We start from the raw sequence: 7,544 nt of genomic DNA, 5'->3' as shown, positions 1-7,544 counted from the left end.
CCTTTTGAAAAATTATGCATGACTGTGCTTAAACTGACACACAATATTTTTTAGCGCAACGCAATCTGACTTTCAAAAATCCCTACAAAAGAATGGCCCTGACTAACATTAACCTATACCTTTCAAAAATCGCTTACCTCACCAAAAATCTTCATTACTCGAACTACTGCAATACAGCGAGCGCCACTACTGCCAGCTAAATAAAAGATTCAACCTACTGAAGGCACTAACTTAAATAGGCATAGTTAGCAAATGAAAGATTTTGATAGAGAACAAACAATGTATTTACCTCAATAGTGTTCAAAAGTCATAATGTATATAGCAGTTCATGACATCCAGTATTACAAATTTCAAAACTCCGCCATCTCTCTCCCCACATCCACCACTGCTGGCGGCTCACCTCCAACTGCCCAACGCTATGGGCTGTTCACATCCAGCTGCCCAACACTACAATGGCAGACAGCAATGCAAACTGGCCACAGACTGCACACAGCACAGCCAGTGATTTTCATACAGAGCGCTACGTAACGTTGCCAATAAGAAAACATAAACAGCCTACTTACAACTGACGAATCGATTCCACAGACCGAACGTGAGGAGAGGGGCTAGTGTAATTGGTTAATACAAACCATAAAAAAATGCACGAAAGTATGTTTTTTAACACAATGTTACGTTTTTTTAAATGGAACCACGTTAGTTTTGTTAGCACATCTGAACATATAAACAAATACGTAATCAGTGACGTTTGTTGCATTGTAAAATGTTAATTACATCCGGAGATATTGTAACCTAAAGTTGACGCTTGAGTACCACTCCTCCGCTGTTCGATCGTGCGTATCGGAGAGCATCGAATTACATAGGGATCCAAAGGGAACGGTGATGGACCTCAGGTACAGAAGAAACTGGAACAGCACATTACGTCCACATGCTAACACCTTTTTATTGGTCTTTCTCACTGACGCACATGTACATTACCATGAGGGGTGAGGTACACGTATACACGTGGTTTCAGTTTTCAATTACGGAGTGGAATAGAGTGTGTCCCGACATGTCAGGCCAATAGATGTTCAATGCGGTGGCCATCATTTGCTGCACACAATTGCAATCTCTGGCGTAATGAATGTCGTACACGCCGCAGTACATCTGGTGTAATGTCGCCGCAGGGTGCCACAGTACGTTGTTTCATATCCTCTGGGGTTGCAGGCAAATCACGGTACACATTCTCCTTTAACGTATCCCACAGAAAGAAGTCCAGAGGTGTAAGATCAGGAGAACGGGCTGGCCAATTTATGCGTCCTCCACGTCCTATGAAACACCCGTCGAACATCCTGCCAAGGGTCAGCCTAGTGTTAATTGCAGAATGTGCAGGTGCACCATCATGCTGATACCACATACGTCGACGCGTTTCCAGTGGGACATTTTCGAGCAACGTTGGCAGATCATTCTGTAGAAACGCGATGTATGTTGCAGCTGTTTGGGCCCCTGCAATGAAGTGAGGACCAATGAGGTGGTCGCCAATGATTCCGCACCATACATTTACAGTCCACGGTCGCTGTCGCTCTACCTGTCTGAGCCAGCGAGGATTGTCCACGGACCAGTAATGCATGTTCCGTAAATTCACTGCCCCGTGGTTTGTGAAACCCGCTTCATCGGTAAACAGGTAGAACTGCAACGCATTCTCTGTTAATGCCCATTGACAGAATTGCACTCGATGAATAAGTCATCACCATGTAATTGCTGATGTAGCGACACATGAAACGGGTGAAAGCGGTGACGACGCAGTATGTGCATGACACTACTTTGACTCAGTCCACCGGCTCTCGCAATGTCCCGTGTACTCATGTGTGGGTTCATGGCAACAGCAGCTAACACACCAACTGCACCCGCTTCTCCTGTGACGGGCCTGTTACGGACCCGTTTGCGTGCTACGACCATACCTGTTGCATACAGTTGGCGGTGGATGTTTTGCAATGTGCGGCACGTTGGATGCTCTCTGTCCGGGTACCGTTCTGCATACACCCTGCAGGCCTCAGCTGCATTTCGTCGACACTCGCCATAGATGAGTATCATCTCCCCCTTTTCAGAGTTCGAATACATCATGGTCACAGTTCCTACAACACTACACTATCACAGACGTCTAGTAACACGATGTACTACAGTTGGTCTGCGTGCGGAGACGAATGCAGAATAACTATAGCAGCAAGCGCTACATACGGACACTGCGACAGCTAGACCAAACCACAACAGTGCATTACACCCACACTCGAAAACACGGTCGTCATCGTAAACATGTCCCTGCAAATGCTGCACGCCGACCGTGGCCCGTGTTTGTTACAACACGCAACTGAAAGTCGGAGGTTTCAAGCGTCAACTTTAGGTTACAATATCTCCGGATATAATTAACATTTTACAATGCAACAAACGGCACTGATTACGTATTTGTTTATATGTTCAGATGTGCTAACAAAACTAACGTGGTTCCATTTTAAAAAAAACGTAGGTTTGTGTTAAAAAACATACTTCCGTGCATTTTTGTATGGTTTGTATTAAACAATTACACTAGCCCCTATCCTCACGTTCGGTCTGTGGAATCGGTTCGTCAGTATTTCATGTGGTAACGTTAGGTGACTCACCCTGTATAGGACTACTCCACGTCGTTTTATGAAATTAGTTTCTCCTTAACCGCTCTACTTTCCTTGTGAAAACAGGAAAAGCTTACTTTTCGTGTCGCGTGACGTTTTCGTTCCTCAATCGATTTTCGAGAAAGTGCGCTGTTAAAAAAATCTGATTTTTTTACATGTGAGAATGGGGCATCTTAGCTTCTTAACCCGTTACTGGCCAAAACTCTATCGGATCAATTTTTGCAAACCTTTAAACATAAATACGTTACATTGAGTGATTAATTGAATAAAAAAGTTGTTTTGAAAATTTTCAGTTTATTAGAACAAAAACTACAGACCGTCCCATTTTTGGGTCATTGGCCAAATGCGCTATCCAAATTCACAACTTTATTCTCCATGCATAATATTGTAAGAACAACACAGACAATAAATAAAGAATGTTTTAATATTATTGACTGTCTATTCAGTATGAAATGAAGCAAAACACTTGTCATGTACAACAACATTGCACCTACCACAAATTTTTGTTGTTTTTTTCTTGCAGTAAGCACATCTCTTCTGAGTTTTGCTCTCTTCTGTGCTTTATTTGGCACAATGAAATGATTTCCTAGATCTAGTCGTACATCTGTGCTCACTCGTCCTCCCATCAATTTGCTTCCTTGTCGTCCTCTGCGTTTTGGTACTGACCTGTTTTCTTTGACAGGTAAAACATCACTATTCTCTGTCGGACATCCGAAAGTGAGAGCTTCTTTCTAAAGTACCGGCTACATCTTGTACAACAGACTCACTGTTCAATACATTTACGTCAATGTCTTCTTCATCTGTTATTACATCTGCATCGGGTGGAATAATCGCCAATTCTAAGTCATCATCTTCATCGTCACTCTCTTGATGGTTCGCTAGTTCTGCTAGAATTTCTTCAAGTGTAAGTCCACGCGACATGTTTTTATCCTGTTGGAATCTTAAAATTCGAATAGAACATGAAAAAAAACAGATATAAAGAACGTAAAAAGCAGTTCTTCTCTGTATAATACGTGTATACAAGAATAGGGCACATCAACAATAAATGATAGTGTAACATGCCATTGTCCCATTATTGGGACGCATAAAATATATCGATATTGCACTTACTTGAAAAAATCTGAAGTATACTTAATCTTACATGGACATCCATATGTTCATAACAAACACGCCCAGACAACTAAATCACAGCTCATTGTCGTCCAGGAACTACCAGCACACATAGAGTGCTGCCAAGTGCGAGAACAAAAAATCGGCAAGTTTATAATTTTGCTGACGTGAAGTACTTAGAAAAAAATTATTTATTTTACATGTACAGGCATTATAGCAGTTCGTTGAACCTTCAGGTGCAACAATAAAGGATAAAAGCTCCATTGCTTACGTAGAAATAAGTAAAATATACGCGTCCAAAAGAAGGGACAATGGCCAGTAATGTGTTAAGAAACACTTCATCTCTTCATAAGTCGTAACAGTCATTCTGAAATGACACTGTTTGCCAACAACGTGCACTTAATTTACAGATCTTGCAGTTTGATAGCGAGTAGCTTCCTGTCAGATACGTTTTAGACCGTGAAATATAGCCAAAAGTACAAAAAAAAATTTGAAATGGTAGTGATACTGATATCTGTCTCAGTTCACAAGTAAATGTAAATTATTAAGTGGCGTCAACGCCGCGAACGCAAGCCTACGGGCTTAGCGTAGTGTCAAACACTGCAGAAGAGAAAAAAACGAATTACTTGGAATTACTAGCGATCAATGCAATTGATCTGTGTCCAGAAAAACCCAGATATATACGAATTTTTGGCGATGTCCGATTATAGTGGACAATCATCTGCTTTGGTTTTACTATGGACCACACGTTACATTATAAGAGGCAAACAGCTATATGTTGTCCACATCCTACAGTTAGTAAAATGTGCGTTTCGTATTTGGAACTAGAAGAATAAATTAATTTGAGACTTTGCTGTGGATGTACTATCATAAAATCGTGCCACATTGTACTTAAATATAATTACACTTGTAGACGTTTCAATGTCTAAATTTGATTGATAAAAAAAATGGTTCAAATGGCTCTGAGCACTATGGGACTAAACTCCTGAGGTCATCAGTCCCCTAGAAATTAGAACAACTTAAACCTAACTAACCTAAGGACATCACACACATCCATGCCCGAGGCAGGATTCGAACCTGCGACCGTAGCGGTCGCACGGTTCCAGAGTGTAGCGCCTAGTACCGCTCGGCCACTTCGGCTCGCTTGATTAATCACTTTTGTAGTTCTGGGAAGGTGAAGTGCCAAAAGGTGTAAATAATTACGTACCTTACATCTACTTTATCTTCACTTTCAAACAACTGTGCGTAGCTCTTACGAACAGATTTATTTTAGGAAATTTATGTAATGATACAAAGGTTAAGTGGAACTGTGTTTTTTTGTCCCAGTAGGAAAGTCTGTCTACAGGCCACAAAAAACGGCAATCGAACATTGCTGGTGGGACCTTGAAGTACCCAATCACAGCTCGAGTTTCAAGACATACGGCGATAGACGCAGCGAGAAACACAATCTAGCTTGATATCATTGTGCGGCGAGAATCGCAGCCAGCAGCGATAGTGCACCGATAAGAAAAAAATGGCTCTGAGCACTATGGGACTCAACTGCTGAGGTCATTAGTCCCCTAGAACTTAGAACTAGTTAAACCTAACTAACCTAAGGACATCACAAACATCCATGCCCGAGGCAGGATTCGAACCTGCGACCGTAGCGGTCTTGCGGTTCCAGACTGCAGCGCCTTTAACCGCACGGCCACTTCGGCCGGCGCACCGATAAGACCCAGTGGGTTTCATTCATCATCGACGTGCCACCCCGGCGAGCAGCGAGTAGCGAGGTGGCAGCATAAACGCACCCTTTGAGGGCTGTAGTAATTCCTTGATTCCTTACTTAATACCGAGTCTTGAAATTTTGTAAGTAGGCGTTCGGGAGATGTCAGCAGCTGTCTTCAGGTGCCTGCCATTTCAGATTTTTCAACAACCCTTTGACGCTAGACCATTGATCAAATAAACCTGTGAGCATTCGTGCAGCCATTCTTTGTGTACACTCAATATTCCTTATTAGTCCCATTTGGTGTGGATCCCACTCGATTGAGAAATATTTTAGGATGCGTCGAATGAGTGTTCTGCAAGCAATCTCCTCTGTAGCTGTTGTCATTTTCTCAGTGCCAATCCTACCAATGAACGAAAGGCCATCACCTTCTTTACCTACAAATGAACCTATGTGATAACACAGTTTCACTCCCCTACAAATTGTTACATTCAAGTATTGGTGTGAGTCGATTGATTCTAATTTTGACTCTTTGATGTTGTAGTCACAGCATACTACGTTTTTTTCATTTTTGCTGAGGATCTCATCAAGCACAAATTTTTCTACAGCCATTATGTTCAGACATAATTTAGCCTAAAAAAGAACGAGAAATGTCTAAAATGGTTGCATGAGTCAGTGCTCTAGAAAGTTCATTGCTGAATAAACTTAAATATACAGTAGTTTCATATGCTTGTGGAAAACAGAGCAAGCTATACATCAATCGGGACAAGATGGCATCCACTTATAATTCTAGAACCAGAATGAAAAATGCTCCTATCATAGCGCAGAAAAAGACGAATATGTCCTAGGCAGAGTTAGGGATGTAAGAGATGGCCACTAGCTTTCCGACTTTGCAGCTTCAAAGACATTTAAATCAAAATATCTTGCCATATTCGCGCTTTTTATTTGTCTGTATTAGTACCTATGCCATGTAATACAATGCATCGTGTCAAGTAATGTAACATGATAAATGATATCATGTCATACAACCCGACAAATGGCATCATGTTATGTTTACCGTGGCTGGCGAATCTCCTGGATTCTGCGCACAATATAAGAGATTTAGAGTGCAAGTGAGCCAACACCTTGCAGCTAAGAGAGGTAATTGCGGTGGGAAAGCAGGGTTAGCTCGTAAAAAAGCACGAATATGTCAAAATGTTTCAATTTAAGTATCTTTGAAGCTTCCAGAGAAGTCGAAAAGCTAGTTCTCTTCTTTTAGATCCCTAACTCTGGCCATTCGTCTATTTTTGTGCTATGACAGAAGCACTTTTCATTCTGGTTTCCAACTTGTACTATATCAGAATTTTGACATTGGACCGCCATAGCTTGGGAACCGATGCAGATTTTTGTTGACTCGAGCACGAATGATTCGATATAGATTTTTTATCGTCTTTCGAACCACGTCACTTGTATCGTGGCAATGGATGAAGCTTCCTCAAAACAACAGGACAACCGTTGTATTCTTACAAAATTTGAACCGATCCGCACAAATTAGAAACATAAACCAGTGTATCTCGACAATGGAAAAAAAAATATTGAATAAAAAATATTTAGTTTTGACTTCATACATTTATCTAACCTTGTGCAAAGTTTGAACCGATTAGTACAAGTTTTAAACATAGAAGCAAGCCTGTTTTTTGCGTGTTTTAGCACGTAAAATCGAACGGTGCACATACGACGTCGGTTCAAAAAATTCCAGAATTTCGTCCACAAAATTTTTCTACTCTTACCTTTTACTTAAGGTGAATAATCTCCTTCGAAATATTTTCCTCTACAACTACTACACCGCTTCCAACGCCGTTTGCACTTCCGGAAGCAGTCTTGGTACGCCTCTTGCTGGATCGCGGGAAGCGCCGTCTGCGAATTATCTTTTATCCCGTCTGTCGCAGCAAATCTTCGTGCTTCCAACGGGGCTTTCAGCAAAGGGAATAAAAAAAATCCGCAGGGTCCAGGTCTGGAGTGTGCGGAGGTTGAGGCAGCACAGTGATTTTCCATGCATTCCAAGATGCTGCGTCAGGATTTCATGACATGATCCACCTGGAATGTTACTC

This window comes from Schistocerca serialis, chromosome 8 (assembly GCF_023864345.2).
Source record: "Schistocerca serialis cubense isolate TAMUIC-IGC-003099 chromosome 8, iqSchSeri2.2, whole genome shotgun sequence".
Taxonomy (NCBI): domain Eukaryota; kingdom Metazoa; phylum Arthropoda; class Insecta; order Orthoptera; family Acrididae; genus Schistocerca; species Schistocerca serialis.
This window is presented reverse-complemented; position numbering follows the sequence as displayed.